This window comes from Coturnix japonica, chromosome 1 (assembly GCF_054131305.1).
Source record: "Coturnix japonica strain WE chromosome 1, WE-NBRP24, whole genome shotgun sequence".
Lineage (NCBI taxonomy): Eukaryota > Metazoa > Chordata > Aves > Galliformes > Phasianidae > Coturnix > Coturnix japonica.
In genome coordinates, this window is record NC_140663.1 from 59803432 (window position 1) to 59830701 (window position 27270).

The 27270-nt window shown below is 46.6% G+C and overlaps 1 protein-coding gene across 44 annotated transcripts in view; it reads right to left on the reverse strand.

Moving 5' to 3' along the window:
- Window positions 1-25760, reverse strand: part of PPFIBP1 (PPFIB scaffold protein 1) — a 96722-nt gene extending 70962 nt beyond the window's left edge. For 43 of the 44 annotated variants that reach the window (XM_085541502.1, XM_085541515.1, XM_085541500.1 and 40 more), the window contains exons 1-2: window positions 25635-25760; window positions 872-947 (exon numbers count right to left, since the gene is read on the reverse strand). The gene's annotated coding sequence lies outside the window, so the exon portion shown is untranslated. Of the gene's footprint in view, window positions 1-871; window positions 948-19706; window positions 19821-25634 lie in introns of those variants that run through there. The other variant, XM_085541309.1, reaches the window with a different exon arrangement.
- Between the last annotated feature and the right edge of the window lie 1510 nt (window positions 25761-27270).

Consider the following 27270-nt stretch of genomic DNA (forward strand, 5'->3'; position numbering starts at 1 on the left):
TGGAGAAGAAGCTGGTATAGCGATAGTAAGGGGTTGGTGCATTCCAGTTACTGTATGCAAAGCTCAGCTCTCCAAGCAAAGAGCTTGCTGGAATTTAGAAGCCTCAAGTCCTTCACATGTCAGATCGTACCGTAATATCCAAAACTAAGTAGATAGGAGATAACCATCCCCAAAACAAGACTGACAGCTCTGATATGCACTACGCTACTTGGATCAAATCCGTCTAGACCAAATGCAAAATGCCACGCCTTGAAGTCTACTAAACTGGGCCATTTCCAACAGCTAATGCAACAGATTCTGTCAAGAGTGGTTTTCACATAAACTTAAACTTGCCCCAGTGATCCGAAAGCCCTGAGCAGTTTCTCTACACGTTACCACAGACCTGCCAAGTTAGATTAACTACAGATAAACAGCACTGCCACACCATAGAGGCGTGGAAGTGCAGCAAAGCCCATCCTGAAGCACTGGCACCGCTTTTTGAGTCCACGGTGTGCCACAAGAATGGCTCCAGTGGTCATTTCATTTTTACTTCTTGGATAACCAAAATATACTCTCTTATACTGCCACAGTCCATATGTTAACTCCTAAGCCACTGTCTTTAAAATGCAGAAAGCCTCCCCAAACCTAAACAGCAGTTCAGAATGCGTAAGTGGTGGGTTCCCTTTAGAAGACATCAAATAAATGGATTTTTACACAAGCAGACACAGCATGACGTTCATCTACAACTCCTGCAGGAAGCTGCAATGCAGTGTCATTTAGCCAACATTTGAACTCAAAGCCCAAAGGAGCTGTTGTGTAAGGTATCAAGCAAAAAGCAGGAGATACGTCGACATCAATGGTGAGAAGTAAGCTGTTGGCTTAGGTTACTCACCCAAGGGAGCAAACTCAATGCTGATCTCCACCGTAACGCTTGAGCCAATCCCGCTGATCCATATAAGCTTCTGACACTGGAAAGAGAGAAATAAAGAATTTAATTAATCACTACAGAGTCTTAGCAGTGAAATCTTATAAAAGTTTATGATGAAGTGACATGGGATACAGGAAGCACAGCGGATGACGTACATAACAGCATTTAAAAACAAACCAAAAATGTGCCAAGAGATTAAAGGATGACAGTTGATGTACAAATAGGAAATGAGTTTGCTTATTCCTAACAATTCCCAGCAACATCCTCTCTCAGTATTTCTGCTTTAAATGGTCAGGTTTGTGCCTGCCCCTACATCCCAGTAGTTCACAACTGCACAACACAAAGCAAGGAAGGTGAATGACACCTTGAAATGACTCCTCACTACTGTGACCTGCAGAACTGCCAGCCCAGCACCCCACACAGCTGAACAACCAGAGTTCTGACTGCGAAGAGAAGCCAGTGAAAGTCAGAGCAGCACAGGGCACAGAAACAACCCTACAGCTCTTATCCATCATCACAGAGGATACCCCTATCCGAAGATTTCGGTCAAAATAAAAGCTATTTGGTGTAGGAAGCTTGACAAAATTGTTCTTACACAAGCCCCCCACTAAGATATAAAAATCTAACTCCCATATGAGTGCTCAGTGAAATACAGAAGGACTGAAACAAAGAGGAATGCTGCTGAAAGGTAACGTGCATCACTCTGCAGGACGGTCAGTAACCTTCCAGTTATGACCTCTGTGTACCACTGGGAGGCTGCACTGGCAGGCTGAGACACTGCTCATGGAACAACAGTTGTGCCAAGAGCAAGAGCAGATACTGGAAAGCTGAGAGAAGCTCAGACAAGCAAGCAGCATGATCAGGATGCAAACACCTGACTCAAAAATATTAAGGGCTAAAGAGAAAGTCTATCTAGTTGACCTGGGACAACAAACACTGACTGTAAATATCCAGAAGGTGTGAGCTAAAACAGAGAGAATTCAGCCCATTTATGACACATGGTTATAGGGCACAGGAAAAAAAAAGATGCAATCTTGGGTCTAAATACTAAAAATGTAGAATAGATTGCCTTGGGGCATAGAAAGGAGGCTGAGGGGAGGTGGGAGTCGGCCTCTTCTCCCATGTAACTAGCAATAGGACTAGAGGGAATGGCCTCAAGTTGCATCAGGGAAGATTCAGGCTGTATGTCAGGAAATGCTACTTCTCTGAAAGAGTGGTCAGGTGCTGGAATGGGCTGCGCAGGGAGGTGGTGCAGTCACTGACCCTGGAGGTGTTCAAGGAACATTCAAACGTTGTGTTGAGGGACATGGTTTATTTATTTAGGAAAATATTGGTGAAAGGTGAACGGCTGGACTGGATGATCTTAGAGGCCTTTTCCAGCCTTGGTCACTCTATGATTTGAAATGGCAGGTTGTTTTAAAACAGACTGGGAAAAACACCAGGAAAAAACAACAGTGTACATAGACCATGAAGGACAGAGACATATAAGTCTTACTAGCAGACTCTGTCACAGGACCAAGGTTTCAGGCTATTGCAACAGAATAATTATGCCCTGTGCAACGCAGGAAGAAAAAAAAACATCTGTCAGATGGAAAAAGAGACAAAACATGGTAGGCGGGGAAAGAAAAATATTTGAGGTTTCTATAAAGGGTACTACAGAATATTGTGTACAAGCTTACAAAGCTGGAGGAAAAAGTTATGTTAATGGTGTTACTGCAAGTCTGCTTAGAGCAATACCATGCATGAAACTAAACATCTGTCATTAAACAGAGCTTCTCTTCTTCACTCCCAATGTTCAGTTCCAGCTACGTCATGCGGGGCTCACAGATACACAGAAGCTTTGGGATTCTCAGGCTGCAAGGACCCAAAAGCAGCAGCAGAATAGAAGGGAAAGACCCAATCTCCTCCATCACAGAAGGGCTCTGAAGCACAAGGGGAGACTCAGACACCTCTCAGCCCAAAGCTCCCTTGCTGTTCTGCCAGGTCTCCCTCCCTTCAATTTTGAGCTGATCTGCTCTTCCCAGCCTGGAGTGCTGGCTCCAAGGCTTCAGCAGCTCATCCCGAACCTCATGACCACGACTATTTTGGTAAATCAAAGATGCTCTTTGTTCTTGTGGTTTGTCAGAAAGTTTTAGTCATTTCCTCCTGAGCAGAGTCAGAGTTGCACAGACCCAGCCCACACCTCTAGCAAGCAGCATGGGCGCCAGCAACCTAATGAGAAAGGGAAAACCAGGCAAGCATTTCTCTAAAGTGAATAAATCACCTTATAAACTACATGGATAACTGTTCCAGAAGGATTCATTTTGCTTCTAAGTCTACTAGGAAAAGCGATCGACACAGCACCTTTTGCAGCTTCCTTAATTTTTCAGCCTAGATTCAAATCTCAGCTCTCCCAGGCAGAGTTCACTCTAAGTTCAATTTCAGCATGAAAAACAACAGCCCAGAAAACCCCATGCATAATCAAGAGCCGATTTTTAGGAACATCATTTAATAACTGAAGGACTAGGCACAGCAGGTGAAACAAAGGTTCATCAGACGGTCACGCAGAGACCAGTGCAAAATATAGCTACCCTGGAGGAACCTTCCAGTATCGCCAAGTGACAGTATTGCGAGATAAACAAAGGCGAAAAAAAAAAGAGAGGTGCAAGATATTACATTTTTTTTTGTCCTTATCAGACAGACTGTAATCTCTTAACCAGGAAGAAAATGCAGATCGTAACCCCGCAGTCTTCCGTGTTCTGCAGTAATGTAGTAATGTTTTACCTTTCCAATCAAAGGTTTTCCCCAATACCTACACAACTGAGTGGTCAGGCACTGGAATGGCTGCCCAGGGAGGTGGTGGAGTCACCATCCTTGGCAGTGTTCAAGAGGCGTCTGGATGAGGAGCTACAAGATATGGTTTAGTGGTTTGCTGTCGGTATGGTAAAGGGAGGACGGCTGGACTAGATGATCTTATAGGTTCTTTCCAACCTTGTGATTCTATGATTCTATGATTTCTTTTTTGAATTATGGAAACAAAATCGTATGCAATTATTGGCTCTTCGGATTTGAAAGAGATGCAACCCCATTCTTAAATACATGAAATACTCACAAGTTGCAATGTATTTAGTGCTACTGCTTTTCTCTTAGCCCACGGCCCTGATTCCCTTCTTTGTACCTACTGGAGCACTGGTTCAGGAATGTTCTTTGAGGATTCCCATCAAGTGCACTCCAAGGAAATAATCTGACTTCTTTATGCTCTTTACTAAATATAAATAAAAACCAGTTTTCCCTAAACATTTCTGACCAAGAAAAGAAAGGCTTTGAGCTACCAGATCTGAAAGAGCATCTCTTTTCTACTCAAAACGCCTCTGTGACATGGGACCCAAGCAGTGACAGCACAATTCAAATTACTCTTCCTTCCCACACACTCGCTTCATGTCTGGGTGTTTGTGTATAAATTAAAAAGCCACTATGGCTTTCTTCCTACATTTTAAAGAAAACCATGTGACGTGTGTGTTCTGCAGGCAGCAGAACTGAAGGCAGCTTGCATTTCATTACTTCCCACCACCCCCTCACACCCCAAAGCGCTTCATGAGCTGAACTTCCTACACACATAAGCCTAAATTGAATGCAGGGACAAGCCTTGCTCAGGACAAGGCTCTGTGCCTGCTGGCTGTTTGGACCACTTGAGGTTGTATGTGGTCAGTACGATGCAGCAAGTTAAGTTAACTGGGCTATGGCCAAGGCTCTCTCAGAAACAAGAAATCAGACAGAAACAAAGCACACAAGTGGGATGGATTTGGCTGCTGAAGGCAGCATCAGTCAGGCCACAAAGCTTAACCTGAAGCAGGGGATGGCATAAAATCAGATGGCCAAAGTTTCACTTGCAGGAAATGTTTTTTTAAATCCACTGGGGATATTCAGACTTCCAGCCTTTTAATGGGAGAGGGCACCGCCTGTAATACACTGCACTCCCAACATGAAGCAGCACAGCTGCTTCTTCAGAAAACCTCTGACAACAGCTGAGGCTTCCCCAGCTGTGAGCAGCTCTGTGCACATCCTGACCTCATGGCTCTTCAGAGTGAGGCTGAGAAAGTTTCTCATTTCTCAAGGCAGTATGGCAGTATCACTTGGATCTCTCCAGAGGGCCAGCCCTCTCTGCAACAAGCCTACCACAAAGGAGCCGAGAAGCAGCCTCCTTGGCCCATCCTGTCTTACACACACACACCCCTGGGCAAGAAAGCTCAACTGAGTGCTCTGCTTCCTTCAGCCTGCGAGGAGAGCCTGACCATCCAGCCACAGCCAGGACATCTTCATGAGAGCCCAGAGGCACGTGCAGGAGCTTGGCCAAGCTTTAGCTCCACCTGGGCTCGCAAAGCAGCCAGCGGCTCCTGTGCAGACACAGCTCCTTCTTGTCCAGACCTGCATGAATACTCCTGCAGCCTGATTCTTTGGCTTCCAAAAGACCTGAATACATTACAGGTTACTTGTGCTGAACTTTCAGCCTTCCCTACAGTAATACCTAGCTTATACTGAATATAAAAGCTAACACCAAGAAGATTCTTTCTTGAGAAGCATGTCAGGTTCTTGTGAACTCTGTCGTTGCTCCGTGCCAACAGACCATTTTTCCTTTTCTCTCTTTAAAGAATGAATCAATAGCTGCTATGCATAACTTGACTCAAAACTTCATGAAGAAATATTAACAAATATATACATTTCTAAGGAAGTCGCCAGTGAAAGATACTTGCATCCAGTCATCTTGCCTTGCTAAGATGGGAGGGGCATCTGAAGTCATGTAGCAAAGCAATGAAGAAACAGAATGATTTGGGAACCCACTGATTTTCCAAGGTTAGTCATTGATACACTTAGTCTGTTCAACCTGGAGAAGGGGACACTGGGGGAGATCACAGCCTTCAGCTTCCTCATGAGCAGGAGCAGAGGGGCAGGAGCTACTGGTGACCAATGACAGAACACGGAAGATGACACAAAGCTCTGACAGGGGAGGTTTGGGTTGGATATTAGGAAGGGGTTCTCTACCAAGAGGGTGGTTTGGCACTGGATGGGCTCCCCAGGGAAGCAGTCACAGCAACGAGCTTGACAGAGTTCAAGGTCGTCTGGGCAATGCTCTCAAATGCATGGTCTGATTTTTGGGTTGTCCTCTGTGGAGCCAAGAGTTGGACTCAATGATCTTTATGGGTCTCTTCCAACTTCAAATATTCTATGATTTTATGTCTTTGGTACACTTGTGGTGTAGTTTTCTGTAAAATGCCCTTAAGCAAAGGCTAGTTTGAATCTGAAATGATTATTGCTACAGCTTGAATAATTCCACCCTCATTTGTATACATCACCTATTCACACCAAGTATCATCTATCAACACCCAATCTCTCTCACATTTAAATCATCCTGTCCCTGCATACATCTCTCAGCTGCTGCAGATCACATAACTGAGCTCTTATTAACGGTGAGACAGATGAGCCATACTCAAACAAAACATACAAAAGCTGTTATTTCAGCTCTTTAATTTTTGGTTTCTAGAAGGCTGAACACCTCTGGATGTGCACATAAAACACACAGCATCCACATTAACAAACCAGTCTGGTTTTGGCTATTACTTCACCCACAGCTGAAACCTGAAGCTGTATTTGTCCAGTCTGCAAGAGACAGCTTTGGGCTGAAAAACAAAGCTTCCACGCAGACCTGAGAGTTGGTGGCCCACACAGAAACCCAAAATGAATACTAAGGGACCTGAGCAAACCAACCACGTGGTTAATCCCAGTGCCCTGAGCAGATGATGGGTCTTGCAACAACATTTCCTATAGCCAAATGGTCAATCTAAACAACAAACACAAACGCCACTGACTCAACCTACCAGCACTAAAGGACACATAACACAGCCAGTTGGCACAGCAAATTAACACTTGCTGGGATCGTGATAAATAAGATTTATAATCTTCTGAGCCAGAGGAGAATATCAGATAGATAATTTAAGAAAGCGCTTGCAAGAAACAGTACAAATAATGAAATTACAGTTGCAGAAGGTTTAAACAACACCTTTAAACTCTGATAAATTAGTGATTTGAAGTGGAACTAGACGTGATCTAGGCAAGGAAGAATGTTAAGTCTATGAGTAATTTTGTATTAATCACTGACTGAGTCAATCTGTGAACAGAGCCCCACACCATGCAGGTTCTGTCAGCTCTTGGCTTGAATTCTGCAAATCAAAGCAAGGCTGCGGCCTGTGAAAACAGAGGTTCATCAGTGGGGAATATGGAAATAGCTGAAAGACATGGGAGATTATGTGATGAACTTAATCGAAGACCCCATGTGCACAGTGCCTGTCTTATGGAAGTAGTGTGATAAGACGTCTGAGCAATGAGAAACGAGATAATTCAGTTTTCCACAGGATGAATTCAGTACTAAAAAGCTGCTGCCTGGGATTCCATCTCTGTCATACTTGTGTCAAGTTTGCTAGCAGAAAGGTGACCAAACTCACTGACCTTGTAAACCACACGGCAAGCTGGCGCACACTGCCAGCTCCAGATCCCTGCCCCTGAGGCAACATCAGCTGCCTGCAGTGTCTCAGGTGGCCCTGGTGCTGGAGGCCAAAAGGCCGCAGCAGCTTTCCTAGAGATAATGGCTTCTTTTTTACGGTAAGACATAACAGCGATGGGATGTAACACCACTATCACTAAACTAACACAGATTATCAAAGGGATTCTGTCTCACACAGGCACCGGTTTGGGTTTATTTAGTTATAAAGAGCCAGGTAAAGCCTCCGCATGCCTCCAGGCTGGAAGCTCATAGAACAATTTCAGCCTTGGTTCACTCCAAGTAAAACAGGCCTTGCTCTAACAGTCGGTGGCAGTCACCCTAATCTGGCTGGTGCTGCCACACACTGATTATCAGCTTCCCTCCCAACCCTGAGAAATAAGCACAAAATACTCCCCGGACAGAAAGGGAACACGGCTCACATACAGCATTTGCAATAACATTTTCCAGAAAGATGTCTGCCCCTCAATTACCTTAGCCTAGTGATACTTTGCCATTCCCAGGTGGAACTTAGATAGCTCCAGCAACACAAACTTTTAAAACCCTCTTCATGATGGACATATCCTCAAGCTCTACATCTCCAAAGCCAAGATGTGCGGCAGAAGCTATGCAAATAGCAAAAAACCAAAGCACTTACCATGACAAAGAACAAAACGTATCCTTTGTATTTTTGTCATTGTTTTTGTTATCAAGAAGTGGCAGTCAAGTGATATGAAGGAAAAAAAGCCCTAAAAATTAAGATCAACGTAAGTAGGTGCTTTGCCAGCTACACAAACAAGTTTCATACATTTACTTTGGTATTCCTCTATACAGACATGTCAGTTGTTTCAGCCCTTTTAAGCTTTTAATATATACACAAACAGGATTCAGATTATGTGTTTCCATATGCGTTGCAAAAAACCCTCAGTTATTTCTACTAATCGCATTGTTCCACACAGTATTAAAACACATGATTGCAGAATAAAACCCTCACCACACATTTTTGGCCTGGTTTCTTAAGGAAATTGAATGTATGTGTTAGTGTTGTTTGTAAGCACTCAACCTACTAAATATTTAAGTCAGCAGTCAATTTGACCATGTTTGACAGAAGGAAAAGAGATCTAGATGTCACATTCCCACATGTTCGGGAGACATTAACACGTAGGTAGGTAGAGGACAAGCATGCAAAGCAGACTCACATAATGCTAAAATGTTACACGGTGCCATGCGTCCTGTTTGTCCCCGGGTATCCGCAGCTGGACCAGATGCCGACACAACAAGGGAGTGCATGGCAAAAGGCATTTTATTAAAACAAACAGACCCTTATATAACTTTTAGTATAGAACATGCTAGAAAGTGGGCGGGGCTAATCCCGCCCATCATGAATATTAACTAAGGAGGGACCTGTCCCGTCACATCCCGTGACCCCGCCTACCACCTAATACACTACACTAAAATCTGCTTCAGAAGATCAGCAGTGTCTGGCTTTCATTAGTCCCATTGGCCGGCCTGCTGGCACAAGGACAGGGCAGGTCCCACATCCAGCGTGCCTGCTGACAGCTGTGTGGACATCATCTAACACAGCAGAGAAACCACAGACTGAGCCAACAAGGAGGGAGGAGGGATGCTGGAGATACAAGGCAGGATAGATAGTGGCAAGAAAGATGCTGAAATTGAAGGATCATTAGTCACTGTGCTACAAACATCCACAAAGAGGGAAAAAAAACTGTCAAGAACAAGATTTTGCCAACTGTGTTGCCTAATGAATAGTTGGTAGCAGCTGTTTGCCATCTCAGCATCACAAGCCTTGGCAGATACTTGGGGGTCAAAAGTATGATGATACCGGATTTAGAAGCAGAAGAACATCCATCCCCAGTCAGGGCTCAGAACCCAGGCACTGGTAAACCAGGTTGCCCAGACACTCTCTGAGCCTGGCAGAGCGTAGCATAAATAGACAGAGGTTTTATTTGCATTAATTCCTACAAACGTTTCTTCATTGTGAAAGGAAAATGCTAATGCCTTCTTCCCACTAATGCTACCAAGCCTCTCCAGTCAAGGTTGATTTTATCCAAGAATCCTCTTCATAATCAATCTGTTAGTACACTTTATCTAAGGAGCAAGCAAGAATGCTGCTGCTGCTGGCAATTACAACATGTTATCCTCAGAGGAAAAACTTCATCAGTTATGGGTCTTTCTCCTTCCTTAGAGAGGTCAGTACTTTGAAACAACAGAACAGCTGTATTTTTACCCAGAGAAAATACCCAGGAAGCACTGACTGTACTGACGAGGAACAAAAATACCCAGGAAGTGGTGCCTGTACTTACTGGGGAAGGAAAAAGATGAGTTCCACCATTTAGTTATCATGTCTGGAAGTAGCCTGTAATTAGATCAGTAAGGATAAGAACATACTTTCAGGAGAAGGTTTTTAAAACCCTTGTGATCACGCTCAAGAAACAGATGGCTGTATGTTCCTTTTTGAACAAGAACACATTTTCAAGAGACAGAAAAGTTGCTGGCAGAGCAAAAGACTTAGGGATAAGCAACAAGATAAAAAACTGTTCTTCCCTTCTCCGTTATCATGTCAAGCCCAGAATGATTACACCCTCTCCACGGTGTTAATATGCAAACCTTGCTTGGGACGGCAGCCCACATGTCAGCATGCATTTTATCCCTGCATACACACTGGAGCTGCATATAACCACAGCCAGGAGGGCTGGATGGCTACAGCAGCCTTAGCAGCTTTGCAGCAAATGCCCCAAGTGAAAAAAGAGCAACACACATCCTCAGAGCAGTGTGAAAAAGGCACTGATCCTGTCATCAGATCTGCCCTGCGATGAGATGATCTTTCCTCAGCCATGATAGTCTGGCTCCTTTTATTAATAGCTGTATCCTGGCACCTAAAGCTCAGCCTCCGTGTCAAGCACTGCAGCGTGTCAGAGAAAGAGAACACGAAGTTTATGGCATCAAGCTAAGAAACACTGGAGCTGGGAACAAGACAGAGCTTGAGCACGGACACAAAGGCATCCAACAAACATGATGAGCCCTAAACCCCAATGAACCACAGCTGATGAACACACTTCAGCGGAGCCTGAAGCTAAGCTGGGGGGGAGCATTTAACCCCAGAAAGCAACTACCTTCATCCATGACCTCAGCCCTATTAACTCTCCCACTTCACACACAGCATTTTCACCCTGAGTAGATAAATGTTTTATAGCTGGTTAGTCGCCAACATGCAACAGCATATTTAAAATGCATTTTCTCCCCATTTCTTCATGTAAGATGGGGATCCACAGACTGAGATCAGCTACTGCAAGCTGGAATTAGCTAGACAGCTAACCTCAGCTCCTACGATGCTCATTAAACCACTGCAATTATCGTGTACTTGATGGTAATGCAGCCCCTACAAAACACCTCCCCTTCCCGCCTGCATGGTGGATTTTCACTCATGAGTGTAGCCTAATTTGCAAAACAGTAATCACTCTTCTCCTGGTAATAAAACGAGACAAAGCCATCAAGTTATTTGCTTTATTTTGCTTTTATTTATTCCATAGCCCTCCTTCCTCAAAATTTCCTTCAGCTGTTCTTTATGAAGATTGGATTGCTAGAAAAGAAGGTATCGTAGAAACACCATGTTTCAAGGCAGTCTGTGTGGAAAAGATGAGTAACTGAGGAGACTTTACATCCCTAAATTTGCCTGGAGCTTCTTGCCAAAAGAAATGCACAAACTTAATGGCATGGAGCTGTGACAGGGGAAGTTTGGTTGGATATCAGGAAAAGGATCTTCACTAAGAGAATGGCTGGGCACTGGACCATAGGCTCCCCTGTGGTCATGGCACCAAGCTGCCACAGTTCAGGAAGCGTCTGGACAAAGCTCACAGTCTTATGGTCTGATTTATGGCAGTCCTTTGTGAAGCATGGAGTTGGTTTCAGTGATCTTTGTGGGTTCCTTCCAACTTGGGATGTTCTATAATTCTGTGATTTCTTCCTTAAAGAAAGCAAGGAAAAACAGCCTACATAAAGAACTCCTTCTCCACACTAAGACTGTGGTCCTGTGCACTCAGCCCACACTTTAATAGCCAGTCTGAAAGTAGCTTTTCAGCTTTTTATTAGACACTAGATGTTCTGGGTGCCAGAAAGGTCACTACAGAAATAATCACTGTCCTACAGTGGCTACCACTCCCTAGCAGGCGGGCTAAAATAGAGATACAGATTGGCATCCAGCCTTCCCTGTAAAGTGCTCACAATGGACTGTTTAGCTTGTGGCTGAGCCCTTGTCCTTGCTGAGCCCTCAGATGTTGTGTCTGCTAAGAAGGGAAGAAGCCTGTTGCTGGCTTTCAACATCTCACTGTACGCAAACCTCTTTGCTCTACCTGCTTAAAACCAATTCAGCCCAAGCAAAGGAACAGGCTGTAGTTCCAAACCCCCACCTGCAAAAAGTAGTGCTATTTAAGATAAAAGGGAGAAGAAAACTGTTCTTTAAGAGTAGGATAATTCAGATAGCATTTGCAAAGAATCCCATTACACACTTCTATGCTTCTAAGTTTCCAAACAGCCTTTCCATGGTGCAGTGAGTTTTGTGTTATTATTAGCTAGGCACAGAGAAACTTAACTGCGCCGTATTAACAATTCCGGATTTCACTTCCCATCCAAGGGCCCTACTACTTCTAATTAAAATAGCACACTGCAGGGTTGTTAAGCCTGTGCAAATCCCACACTGTGAAGTCGGTGCTAATAAATGCACAGGTAATCTTAGAACTTCCATGCAAGGACTGTGAGACAGTTAAAAATAAGCTACGTTAGTACAGAAAGAGAAATACATAAAGGCACAAGAAATGCTTTTGAAGGCTGAGCTTTGCAAAACCCAACCTCAGAGTCTTATTATAGGGTCAGTGAGCCGCTGTGAGTCTCCCCAGCTCCCTGCTTAAGCAGGGCACTTTACCACAGTGTTCTCCATCAGATTTGCTGCAGGTTCAGGATTGCATCTGAGATTTCCTCTGTGGCAATCATACAACACAAAGAGCTGAAAACCAGGTAACACCTCATTTGAGGTCTAAATGAGGTGCAGCAAAGTCAAGAAAGGGAGAGAGAACAGATCAACAGTCTGCTAACAGCAAGCATTTTCTCTGTCTAAACTCAAAGGAGCAGGTTTTGACTCAAGGGGAATTTTGACAGGGTTGTAGTACTGACTCAATGGAGCAAATACCCATTTGCTTGAGCCAACACTGAGTTTGCCTATCCTCAAAGCACACAAGTGGGTGCTTGGGTAGGGCTAAACCAATTTGCAATGCTTCTTCAGGTTCTTTCATGTCAGATGGATTTTTTTTAACAAGAGTAGTGAAAACACAGTCTGGTCTCGAACTCCAAGGGAAGATGACCCTGACATGCATGGTACCTGCTGTCTCAACAGCCAGAGCTGTTTGCTTTCCTGAGCAGCTATAATTATGCCTCAAGTGGTTTGAAGGCCCCACCGGGGGAGGAAGACCCCTTCCAGGGTCGGGCAGAAAAGGGCCAGCAGGCCAGTGGAATGGCCAAAGGAGAGAAGGGCTGCGTGACCACTGCCCAGAGCCTCATGAAGGTCCAAGCTGGGATCCATTCCTCTTCGCTCCTGCTCCCAACTGTCTGGAGGGGAGGAAACAGGGCAAGAGCAGGCTGTGCTCCAGATGCACACAGACAGAACCCATGGGGTAGAACTTCTCAGGGTCGAGTGCAGGAGCCAGGAGCTCTGTCACATCCCTTCGCCAGCTGTCCCGCTTTGCTCAGCCTACACACAATGAGGATCATCAGTTGGGTGAGTGGCCACGTAAATACAAGCTTAGATTTCCATGTAGCATCATGGCCGCAGACACAGGGAACTGATCTTGGCTCAGCATGGGTATTTCTGGATAGCAGAGCCAGGAAAGTGACAAAGAAGAGGCCTCATGCCCATACAGTATATCTTGCTGATACTCCCAGTAGCCATTTCATTAATCAGTCTTTTCCTAACGAAGAAAGGTCAAGCTGTAATTTTCTTTATTTTAAATTTATTGTTTCCCTCCAACCAAGGGTATTTTTAATCCAGGAAAAAGCAAAAGGAGATTTATTAGTTAGTTCTACAGACACTGAAGCAAACTCAGTTCAGAAAAAAAAGAAACCATTGTTTTCCTGGTCTTTTTAAAACAGGAGAAGATAGAGAACAAGCAGCCAAGATTATTAGCAGACAGAAAACAAAGAAACAAAGCAAAAAGAGCCTTTATTCCCAAGAGCTCCTTTTAAACAACAAGGAAGAACCAAGAAATGTAGTGGTACTTCCTATGACCCATAACATTAAGCTTGGCAAAATGAGGTCACCCCATTGGAACAGCTTCTGCCACCCTCACGGTGTGAGCAGAGTGCTGAACCCAAAGGGGCTCAGATCAGCAGGAGGGCATGTAGGGTGGGGGGGTGAGCAGAAAGGGCCTGGATAGGTGACCACCCAAACATTCATCCATAATGGGAATGAGTAACTGCTTCCCACAGGATGAATGCAGAGCAAAGCCTGGGGCAGGGACAAGCGACAGGAAAGCTCTTCTACAGCACTGAGCTAAGTGAGCGCTAACTAGATAACATATACATACCACCCCTGCTCCCAGCTTCACTCATACCGGGTATATATAACAGTGGCATTACTCTGTAGTGAATTAAATTCATGATTAACCACCCTATATTGTCATGCCCTTGCTATAAAAAGAGTTTGGAAGCAGTACAAGCAGCTATACCCACAATACATTTTACAATACACACAGCCTGAGGAGCATCACTTGATGTATTATTGATAGGCAGCCACTTCTGAAACGAGACAGACTTTGAGGAGGAAAACGGCACAACAAACACACAAAACTGCTGCAGGACTTAGATAAACAGACTAATTAGCAGAGAGCTTGTCTACATTGAAACATTTAACTGAAGCGGTGCCCCTAGCTTGACCCCCCATCTGCATCTCTAATTGGAATATGGCTCTTTTAATTTGCTTTAGAGGGAGATGAAGGCAACAGCTCAACTAAGAGCATTCCAAGGACACCAAAGGGGCAGGCAGCACTTGGGTATCCTTACGTGCTGCAAGTTGGCCCCAGCGTTTTCCTCAACATGGGCACAGATGAGAAGGAACAACAACCTGATATCCTGTGGACAAACTCAGAAAGCAACTAAGCTGTTTTGTTTTTTATGAATTAATGCAGTTACACTTGTCTAAGGCAAGCAGGCATTATGTCCTGAATCTGGACCCCTCAACTCTGAACCCAGCCAGAAAGCCCAAACAATGACCTTTATGCTCACAAAATCACCACTGAATCTTGATGGTTCACGAGAAATATGGCTTCAAACTCATTTAAAAGATGATGAAATGTAATATCACCCCCCAAAAATGAAACCATTGCTTTCTCCACTCTCCTTTTGACCATTTTCCATAATTCAGTTCCTCACTAACAAAGTTTTTTTCTTTAAAATAGACCCATTTTATAGGAATGGGTTTTGGTGTGTATTTCTATGCATTCTCCCTGCTCATTATGCTATTGGAAGCCTTGGAATATTGCACATACACGGGTAAGGCAATTGTACTTCAACCCAGATTAATTGTCTGCAGCACTTCTTTCCAGTATCTAAGCTTGCGTCTTATGCAGGAAATTGAATTAACGCACAGCATCTTTTAATTTCCTAAGAGCTATCCAACAATTGAATTTGCAAAACAACACACCAGCAATCTGAACTACAGTAGGTGCTTTACAGAGTGTTTGGAGGCAAGCTCTTGTTCAAAAGCCTGTGCAGAAATCCACCACCACTGCTTACTACTCCCAGCCACACCGTCAATGAACAGAACACAACCAAGAGAGCACAGCTGAGAGCCACTCCCCCTCTGCTTGAAGTCACAGTCGATTCTCAGTCTTAAAGCCTGCTTGTCCCTGGGTACAAGCTCACACAACCCAGCTGAGCTGCAGCCAGCGCAGCCTCGTGAAGGCAAGCTAACAGTGATCAGCCTTACTCTGTTGTCTGAAAATGAAGCCAGCCCTTGGCCACCAGAGGTCCCGGCCCCTTTTGCCATACTGACCTTGTGATGGCACTGCCAGGCATGACAGCCCTAGCTCTGCCTCCTCAAAAACACACTGCTTTCATTCAGCACTTGGATATGGCAAGGTCTCTGCACAGCATGCCATCGGAAAGATGCATCAAGCAAGACTTTTTTTACTAGGAGAGTGGTTAGGCCCTGGAACAGGCTGCCCAGGGAGGTTGTGGATGCCCCGTCCTTGGAGGTGTTCAAGACCAGGTTGGACGGGGCCCTGGGCAACCTGATCTAGTAAATGTGTATGTTTGGTGGCCCTGCCAGGCAGGGGGGTTGGAACTACATGATCCTTGAGGTCCCTTCCAACCCGGGTCATTCTGTGATTCTGTGATCTGTGATTCTGTGACTTTGGGGACAGCTCCTTTTGCTGTCAAGTCCATGGCTTCAGACTATTTTTAGGAAGTTGTCATTGCAGAAGCCAAAGTAATGCCTCTCCCTCTGTATGCACACAGCTGGACATGAATCATCGCCTGCAGCACAGCATCTGCATCCACCTCAGACATGAGTTACAATAGGAAGGAAGCCCTGAGAGGCAGCCTCCTCTCTGGAAATGCACCACAAGTAGTTAATGTGCTCGTATGCTGAGCAAGCACTGAAGGGGAGGAGGGACCCCACCAGCGCATGGGACAGAGTTGGCACATCCTTCCTTGCCTTCAGCAGCATTTCCTCTGTCCTTTATTCCTAAGCAGCATGCTAGAAAAGCCAACACATGTGATTCCCACTGTGCAACAAAGAATTGTTCCTTCTCTCAACTATGAGTGCGGGATCACAGCTGCCCTCAGCCCGCACAGCCTCGTGGACTGTGTCACATTCCCCTGCTGATGTGCAGTATGAAACCATCCTGTGGCAATGCAGGGTGACCTGGATCCCATCCAGGGGAAATCCTGCTGGCCACTGAGGCTGTCCTCCCTGCTAGACGCTCCTCCACACCTTTACCCAACTGCTGGCCAACAGGCTCAGGGCCACAGGCAGCCCCAAACAGCTCCCCATGCAGCACACTTCCCTGCTCATGTGATCTGTGCCAGAACTGCTGCCAGCTCAGCCAGTGTGGAGCACAAGGATAAAGCACACCCATCCAGATGATAAGCAAGCTCCCACCAGGCAGGCTAACCAACTCCAGGATGGCCTGCAGCGTGCAACCTGGCCTTTCCCTTACGCAGAAAGGAGCACACGAGCCCACAGCCACAGCCTTGTGCTTGAACAGGTCTGTGCTCTGTTTTGCTACCTTACTTCATAACTCAGGCACCACTCCACCTCCTGGCACCTACAGTCCTCTCCTGTAAACCCCATCCAAGGATCTTCGCTTCTTCCAAACGCCCACACAGTGAACTTGAAGTGCTGGCTCGTCTCAGAGCTTCGTGAAGTCAAACAGGCACAGCCAACTGTAGAAGGAGGATTGGCTTGACATACTTCATAGTCTTAAAGCTATGCAACATGTTGAATCTCCTGTTTACCGTGGAAGGCGTAACATAGTTTCACTGGGATTAATCTCACGTATGGCTTCTATCCGGCTCTGCAGAACCTCTGGCTACCCTCACACTTCTGTGTAAACACAGGCAAGATGCAGGCAGGAAACTGCAGAGATGGGAGATGAAGCCCTTGCCTCAGGGCCCTGTCATGCAAGCTAGACAGGAAGGGTTAAAGGAAGGACTCCGAGCTGACCACAGTGTGGGATCCTATCCTTAATTTCAGGAGTAGCAAACAAAGCTGGGGACACAGGCTCAGTTCTGTTAGTGTGCAAGGGAGAGAGAAAGGCAGCCAACAAGCTGAGCATGTCTGGTACAAAAGTAGAAGGGCCTCCTTTGCTGTTTTTAATCAAGCATTAGTCTGAGCAACTGCTTCGGTCTTGGTCCCCTGACAGTATCAGGTGTTATTAGGGCATAGGACCGTCACTTTTCAGGGTAAGGCAAGGCAGGACTCCTCTCTTCCCTGCATGTGACAATGAGGCCAGGCCTGAATCCCCACAGCCATAAAAAGACGGCATATCACATTTTGTATAAAGAGGAATTAACTGCAATATCACAGTCAGATTCCAGTTTAGCAGCAGCAGTTCAGCTGGAAGCACTGTCCTAAACAACCAGTATCTGATCCTCAGTTATTGCCACACACGGCAACTTCCCTCCCTGTCCAGTCCCTCCCCTCCCAAAGGGGTGCTGCAATAAATCAGCATATTGAGGCAAGTCCCTACAGAAACATTATCTTGTTCCAACTTCTCCTGCACTTACAGATGCCTGACAGTACAATTAGCCCTGCCTAACCACGGCAGACTCTGCAGCCTGTTATTTTTGTGCCGTGCCCTGAAGTGAGCGGAGCAGCACTCAGAACAACAGCGCGCACAGTGCGACCTCACATATGCTTTGACAACTGCATTTTCCGACCAGGGCTGGATTTCACTGGGAGCAAAGTGACTTCCCAGGACAGAGCAGGACAGTTATGTCACTTGTTCTTTCTTCACCAAACAAAACGGGCCCAGGCATTTGTTGTCAGAGCACGAACACGTGCTCACCACAACTCCCGCTCGCATATCTCGGTGGTATTTTCACCGATGAATGAATAAATCATCATTACATCAAAGGCAAGGTTTCCACTTGGAAATTATTTGCTTTCCCCTCAATCGCGGCAGCTCTGGCAAGCTCACCCAAGATACAGATTATGTACAAATCAGCCAGCAAGCGCTCGCATGCTGGGAGCTGTTCAAACAGGAATAATTCAATCTTTTTGTAGCCTTACCCTAGCTAATTTGCCACAAGCTGTCTCTTTTCAGATGCTACACGGAACACGAAAGGAGGAGAAAAACTGGATTAAGCTGGAGCACTTACAATCAGCTCACCTACCAGGAGTTCAGGTCAGCTAGTTTGCTATTTAAAACAGCTCGTTTTTTCAGCCTTTCAACCTTTTCACAAGGTTAAAAGAACAGAAGTTTATTGCAGCAATCAAATGCCGGACAAGCGTGCAACAATGACTTAACTAACGCAAACAATTTTCAGTCTGCATGCAAGGAACGTAAGAGATAATTGGAGGGCACTCTCTTCCAGTTGCATTTTGCAAGTACTTTTTAGGTAGCCATGGAGACATTGCTGCCACCTTCTTCTTTCTGTCATAACTAGACAGCTATTGATTTGTTTGTAAAAACTCCTTGGAAGAGCAGGGAAAGAATCACAGAATCATAGAATCACAAGGTTGGAAAGGACCTATAAGATCATCTAGTCCAACCATCCTCCCTTTACCATACCTACAGAAAACCCCTAAACCATATCTCCTAGCTCCCTATCCAGCTGCTTCTTGAACACTGAAGGAAGGAAGAAAGAGCTTCACACAAAAGCTGAGAGCAGGAAGCTGAAGGAGGCTGAGAAGGATTTCAGATGCAGACAGCAGCATGGAAGCCCCCTGAGCTCCAGGCACTGACTCAGTGCTTCAGCAAAGCAAGGAAGGAAACATCCACCGCTACACAACGTGTGGGCAGAAGAGGGACAGCCTGCCAGCCAGGTCCAGGAGGAACAACACCTGCAGCTCTGTCTGCCACCATCCCATGGAAAAGGAGGCAGTTTCCAAGGCCTGTTGTGGTCCTGTTCTAACACAAAGCTCTCTAGAGATGCTGCGAGACTTCATCCTGGTAACATCCTCTGCACTTCACTCTTCTTTCCAACAGCAGCTCTAAGAGGTTGCCCTAAGCAATGCAAACCCTGTCCTTCAGAGGTCAGAAGGACATTGATGTCCAAAAGAACACCAAGGGAAACACTGTTTGCCATTCTGACATCAAACACTTGTGCATATGTGGATTTAAGACCACATGTTGTGACGCGCAATCCCAGACCCCAAGCAACCGAGCTGGGAAACACTGTGTCACACAGATAAGGACAGGCAAGTAATTACAGATTCAGGTCCCATTCAGAATCTCTCAATAATGAGAGCAACATATCAGGCTTGAAACAGATTTTTCCCTTTGGATAAAACAGAGAGGAAAAGCCTTTTCAGCCAAAATATTTTTCTTAAATTCACCTCAGACCCAGTTACAACAATGGAGCCTGAACCTGCAGGATTATCTCTCCCACCAAGTTACAGGAAGTTTACCAGCACCGCCCTGAAAACAAATCACAACGCTCTTATCTCCACGTTGCATTTTAAGCCTCACAGCTGTCCGCCAAAAGGATGCTCTCAGACAATGCTGCAAATGGAGGGACAGCCAGCACGACAAGCTGCTGCAGAAGCGTCCTCACCCATGAGGGATTTGCCGCTGCTCCTTGCACATGCCCATGGTGTCAAAATTCCAGGCCTAAGGATGCTCCTGAAGCCATGTTTCTGCAGCAGCGTGGTCACAGTTGCACCAGTCCAGACTGCACAGTGGGAGGAACACCAGTATAAGTTAGGAGAAGTCCAAGAGGACACTTCTGGTTAGGTCCTAACCTGTTAATAACAAGTTTCACACTCAAAAGAAGGTCAGATGAGTGTAAGCCACTGCGTGCTCTTTTTGGAAAGGAAGAAAACCACAAACAGAAAAAAATGCCCTGCCTAAGACAAGAAAATCTCCTTTGCTGAAATAAGAAAAACAGGTTCTTAGATCCATGCTTAAACCAAGAAACATAAATATGCATTTCTGAACCTTGCCCTGATGTTTCCTTTAAAAACACAGCAAATTAAAAGTGCTGTCATAAGTCAAATGAACTTTGGTTAAGAGAGAGAGAGAGGGAAAAAAAGCTGAATAGACAAACCTTTTCAGGTCTCTGCTCTCAAAACCAACTTCCCACAGTTTAGAGCGAAGAAATAACCTCCTTTAACTAATGCTGTTTTGGAAGCAGTTCAGGGGGCACTACAAGGCTACCACCTAAACCCATCAGGAGGTATCCAGCTCCCTTGTGCCTTTCCTATGGGGTTTGACTGCCCAACACATCCACCTCTGTTAATGTGTACATACATTTGGGAGAGAAAACACTAAGTCAAGACTTCAGGACAAATACCTACCTAGAATTCCTGGATTATTCTAGGTTCTCTGAATCCAAGTTGGGTGTGGGCAATCCCAGATATGCACACAAACTGGAAGAAGAACTCAACTGTGGCCCTTCACATGAGCTAGCAGTGTGGGTAGACAGGGACAAGATAAGAGGAACAGTTTTAAACTAAAAGAGGGGTGAATTAGATTAGATGTCAGGGGAAATTTTTCATTGAGAGGGTGGTGAGGAACTAAACAAGCTGCCCAGAGAGAATATAGTTACTTCATCCTGGAGGTGTTTAAGGCCAGGTTGGATGGGGCCCTGAGCTGCCTGGGTTCACAGGGCATGCCCACCACATGGAGCACATTGACAGCCACATGCACAGCTATCGTGGGATAGAAGGCATCGCCCTTCCTCAGACTCAAAACAAGATCCCTCTGCTAATTCAGTAAGTGCACGTGTGCTCCTGATTCTGCCATTCATGCAGGGAAACAATTTGACAGTGAAAGGAATGGGGGTGTGTGTGGAAGGGGGGGGAATACTTGACGGTTTGCTCTTTTACACCACATTAAAGCTATTTTTCTCTTACCAACTGAACTCCACATATGTTGCATCTCCCTTCAGTACCACTGGTCCTAGGAACTATTTGGAGCTGCATTCTACCCTCATATTTAAAATGAACATTACACCTCCCCCCTAGAGTTTTGTTTCAGAATTCATCACCTTGAGAAAAGGCACGTAGGTCCATATCATTATCATAATTTCCTCTTCCTTGGCCGTAACTGTTACAAAGCAAGAAAATAAAGTTGCTCTCCCAAACCTGCCACATTTGGAGCGATGAGAAAGCTTTGAAAATCTGATAAGCACTGCCATAAATCAGCACATTTTAAATCATCCTGAGACTTACTTAGATGGCAGCCTTTGACAACGCAAAGATTCTCCAGTTTACAGTTCAGATGCTGCAATAGTTGGCTCGACTCTCTGGCTTGAACTCTCCATTAACACTGAAGGAAAAAGTCCTTACATAAAGGTGCGAGTCTAAACCAACTTTTGGGTCAGCATACTTGATCTTGGAGCCCTTTGCTCACAAATAGCATTCAATGGGATATACTATTCATTCCAAGGGTTGCAACGCTGCACTGCACAGCCAGAGCCCCTCCACTTCTGCCTCTCCTGCAGCAAGTGAAGATGGCCAAGGAGGGCACAGGGAGAAGAAAGGTTATAGCTATGGCCAATGTCAAGACCTGTACCTAGGTATTTTTAACACTGAGGAAAGAAATCATCTCTTCTACCTAATTGGTTTATCTCGGCCTTTGTACAGAAACAGAAGCACAGCAATTGGAAAAAGCATAAAGCTTTAACACGCAGCATTTCCCTCACGTATAACAGAAGACAGACAGGAACAAAACACTCTGGAAGTTAAAGGTATCGAGAAATCATACATGCCCACAGAAGGGGCAACACAAACTGTGGGCAAGCAACAACAAACCCACTGTGATGACTGAATTATTAAGTGAAACTTCCAACCTTTACACAGGAGCGAAGTACAATCTAGGCAGCAGTGTCTGAAACATGACAGACATCCACCATCCTCAGCCCAAGCTGGACCAAAACATACACCAACGTGTGAAAAAGAGAAACGAGATGCATGCTTCCCTGCACCTTGCAGAGCGTTCATCACTGAACACCCTTGCTGGAGTCTTCAGAGCAAGGAAAAACCCACTGAGACGGCTGTTAGGACTTAACATAAACAGCAAAGGAATGAAGTTAAAGATGTAACAGCTTTGGAAAACAACCCTGCAGCAAGAGAAACACTGTTACCCATAAAGATCAAGCCTGAATTCCGGCTCTGACTTCTCAAGAACTGGGTGGGAGATGTGATCTCACAGAAGGAACATGCAGCTTTTCCTAGGACAGGCTGCAAATAGTGCTTTATACATCAGCCACCTCCAAAGAGCTACCTGAGCAGTGACAGCCACTGATTCCAGAGCCAATGATTAAATGACAACAGTGAACCTTCCAGCAACACTCCTCATTTTCCTACCATGACACAAGGGCAGGTTGATGCCCTTATCTTAATGAAGCTAGAATAGTCAGTGCAAACGCAAGGATTGGTGGGTGAAGAAGGAGAAAAAGACACGGTATTTCTGGTATTTCACCAGCTCAGCTCTGGGCATGAAAACAAAGTGATCATAGGGCAGGACAGGGTGTGAATTTATAGTACATGCTCAATAAACATTAAGTGACCGCCTGGGTACAGACACCAGCAGTAAACACAATGTAGGCGATGTAGTTTACCTCTCTTGGACTGCACCCAAGAGCACAGTTGCTAATGAGATGACTAATGGGATCTCACTATTACAACTTGGGGGGGGGGGGGGGGGAGAAGGGAGCATTGCTCAGCCTGAGTATAGAAAGGCATTAATCGGTTTTATTATTAAGGTACTAAGTGTTTTTAGTTATTCTTAATATACAGTTGTATGCAGACTCTACATAAGAGGAGTGAACACAACAAAACCTGCCTGAACCTTCCAAACAACCCACTCCTCATTTTTCAAGGCTATGGATGTAGTGAGGCCATACAAAAATGGGCCAGGACATATCTGCATAGCCTTAAAGAAGCAACTACACCAGAGTTTTGCTTTGAGGGCAGAAAATAACAAAGGTAGTACAGACAAGAAGAAGCCACCGTGGGTATGCCAACCTAATGGCCATTTGTGAGATGAGGCACAGGACCGGCACCTTGCCAAAATGCCCACAGATTCAGCAGTGGGACACAGGGGCTCTCCTCAATTCTAACACCACAAGAATTTCCAAGATACTCCACTATCTCTCTAAATCCTGGCAAATATTTGGGCTATTTCTTTCTCTACAAAGAACTACTCCAAACTAGCAGACCCTCCCTCCAAACTGGGTACTTACTTTCCTGAACTGCTCTTCCCCCACCACAGGAGTCAAGGGAATGTTTTGGACCGTCATATCAGAGCCATAGCCCAGATAACCCCATGCTCCTTCACCTATACAGAGACCTAATACGAAGCACCACAGAAGCTATCAGTTGGGTTTGCAGAACCCAGCTAAATTAGATAGCAGTGCTATCTTGCGCACCCCCAGTAAGCCAAAGGTCCATCTTGATGCCATCACATCACTCTTAAGAAAGTGACTAAGCTTTCTGTCCTCTTACTTCAGGGGAAGAACTTTCTGCTCACTGAAACCACCTTGATTCCCTGATGTGGTGAAAGATGAAAACACCATGGAAGCCCCATTTGTGCACAAGAAGACACAAAACAACCAGCAGAACGCTGGGGGTCTGCACGTCTTCACACAGATGTCTTCACACAGATGTCTTCACGCCATCCTGACCTGCCTGGTAAGCAGAAAGCAGTTTGTCCCCCATGGCACGGACAAGTGGTGGAACCAGGCTGTCAGTACCACAGCAGAACAAGTGTCAGTCTCCCAGAGTATCTGTATTTCCAGGAACACCAATTACTGCAAGAAAGGCCTCCCACGACACCTCCACAGGCCTTCTCATCAGGACAACATCGCTTCCCACAATGTGTTTTACACTGCAGCAGGCAGAACAGGCCACAGCAGAAAGAAGACTCATAGCAAAAGAAGATAACACTCAGCAGAGCCTCCTGCCTTGTGTGACACCCCCGACCTCAAGGTGCTCCACCGTGAGTGGAAGCAGAAACGTTACTCACCAATTTATCCTGCTGCAGATATGTGCACACTAGACAGGACAGCTCAAATGTTCTTCAGACAAACTGCAAAACCCAAAGCTCACCAAGAAAGCACATGAATCTGGCCCCATGTGTTTTGTCTGCCGCCCCTGCCATTATCTGTCTTCGGAAGGCCATCCCAGCAGTGGAGCACCTATCAGTGCCCCGCTCCACAGGCAGCGTGCCTCAAAACACGAGCAGTGCTGCTATAGAGACAGAGGGCTCCTCGAGGCCCAACTCTGCAGCCAGGAAAACACGTGCGACTCCTTCGTGGAGGAGAACAGCAGCAACTTTGTACTCCAGGCACAGCAGCAGCGATCTTAAAGCAGGAGCCATATGACACGCAGCGACTGTCACCCTCACGCACACACTGAATGATCCCCCTGCTGCTAGGAGCTGATCTACACCATACAGCTCTTTAAGAAACTGTGCTAAATCCTATCATCTCTGTTGGGATGGCTTCCACCCAAACTGTGCAGCGCTGTGGCTCCTCGTTTCCTACTGACATAGAGAAACCAAGAGACCAAAACACCCACTGCATTTGGAGCTGAGACCTCAAACAGACTTCAGCTCACCTGGTTTGTGGGACGTCTCTGCCACCTGTGCATGCTGCATCCATGAGATCCATGCTCAGGTTTTTATGGTAATTCTAAACCACTTTTGCCTTTCGCAAACATAAATCTGAAGCGATGGCCACTATCTTTAATGGGAGCAATAAATCTGGGTTTCGCACACCGGAACCTCTTGCTGTCAGACACACTCGATCACGGAAGCACAAAGAAGAGTCTCGCTCTGGGTGACCCATTTTTGCTGCTTCATTTTTGGAATGCAGGCACTCACGCTGCTCGGTCGTGCTGCCATTTCGATCCACACCACGCTTACACGTCCTGCTGTCGGTTCTACCCGTGTTTGGGCTGACACAACCAGCACCAGCAGGGCGGGCAGAACCTGCGTCCCAAGCACCTCTGCCCAGGAGCACACACCGAAGCGGAGCACTAACAGCACAGCTCTCCTTCCCCCTGCAAACATCTACAAAGCACCTTTTCACTACCACGGCTGCACCCAGCAGGGCGTGAGCCAGCACGGCTATTTCGGCCCGTATCAGCCGCAGACCTAAAAGAAACAGTCTCAGAAGAAATAATTACAAGACACCGGAACCCCAGGCCCTACATCCAAACGCACTCTCCCGCTCGGGACACAACTCCCGGCCGAAGTTCCCCACCACTTGTAGCCGCAGCGCCCCGCCGAATCCCGCCCATAGGGACGCAGCCCCGCACGGCTCCCCGGGCACAGTGTAACTCCCAGCGGCTCAGGGCACAGCTCGCCCCGCCGGATGCAGCGGGGCACGCTGGGCTCGGCCCGGAGCAGCCGGGATGTTGGAACCCGCGCTCCTCCACCCCATGCGGGCCCTGCGCCTCCTCAGGGCGACGGTGCGCGGCGAGACCCCCCCCGCGGTGCTGGACCGCCTCCCTCCTCCCGCCCGGTGCCCCCTTACCCGCGTCCAAACCCCGGCGGGCTCTCGCGGGTCTCCCGTTCCTCCTCCTCTGCCGGCTCCGGGCGGCCTCCGTCCCGCCCCGCCCGCACCCCGCCTGGCACACGGCGGCCGGGACCCAGCGGGGCCGCCCCGCGCCGGGCGCTCGCCTCACACCCCGCCCCGGGGCCGGGCTTCCCCGACGGGGCGGGCGGCAGCGCCGGGTCGGGTCGGAGCCGATTGGGCCCGACCGGCAGTCAGTCAGCAGGAGGAGGCGGACGGGGAAAGGAGGAGGGGGCGGTGGGACTGGGGTCCCTCCCGCCGCCTTCGCGCCTTGGGAGGATTTGGGCGTCTGACCCTCAGTGTCGAGCATCGGGCTGTGGGGTTGTGCTGAGGGACACTGCTCCTCCCGTGCCCTCCTCCGAGGACTGATGTTTTTGTATGTGGAAAAAGTGACTCGGTCGTGCTTCGCTTCTGAACACGGCTTCTTAAAAAGTTTTCTTTCTATTCTATAGTGTGGAAAGCTAGGATTTGGGGTTCTCAGCAAAACACGCAGCCTGCAGCTTGCTGTTCAAGCACAGCACACGCAGGGGGAAGCTGATCTAAAGACCTTCTTGTGGCTGGTTACCTACCTGTGGCATAGGGCGCAGAGCTGCTGCACATCACAGATTGAACAGGCTGCAAGAAAAGGAGTAAATGCAGCTGTGCGACCCTAATCCCTGGCCCTACCTGCTGGCCTTTAGCTCCCCCATCTCAATGCTTGTCAACTGCAAGTTTCAACCCTGTGACATCCATTTTGGCGATTGTTTTTTGCTCATTTTCTTGAGTCATTGTTGATTCCATCAAGGCTGGTGCTGCCCCTCATCTTGCTGTTGGCTTCAAACATGAGGCTCCCTGTCCTGCTCTCCATCCATTTCCCATCTCAGGGCTGACTGCAGCTGGATTTGCATCCTAACAAACACCTGGGACAGCTTTCAATCCCGGCTGGAGCCCAGCGTTCAGCAGCCTTTGCTTTCTGAGTCAACTGTTCATTTCTGTTAATTCCTTTTCCATTTTTATTAATCCTTTAATTCAGAAAGCAAAGATTCTTCTTACAGCACCTAATTCAGAAGGGCTTTGTTAGGATGGCATATGAGTGAGATCTACCTGAAAGCAAACTGAGCGGGCAGAGCTTTCAAACAACTGTCAGTCCAAGAAAATGCCTTTGCGTTACAGAAAATACCTCTGCAAGTTAAGGCAAATCTCTGATAAGGTTTTCTGGCCTGCTTATCTCTCATCTCCCAGAATAGCTTACCCCTTGTTGCCCCAGGCTGGTTTGCAAGGGAAGGCTGATTTTCTCTACCTTTGTGAAAACACAGTATCTGAGTTGTCCCTCCATGAGGGTCATGGGAGATGATGACAAACTGCAGCGTTTCCCAGCATTTTTCACTGCCCGAGGAGGTGGAGGGAAAGATCTTTCCCCTCTTTGCAGTCGTAACACTTACAGATCAGTAAGCGGTGGTAAGCCCAGAGTTTCAAGAGCAGCTGGAGGCATTTTGACGGTACAACAGACACTGTCTTACACTGTCTTCTGCAGGTGGTGCTTGGAGTGTTTGATATATCCACAGCGCTGTACAACACAGGACCTTGGTTTGCATGTCAGCTCCTCCAGCTCCTGTCA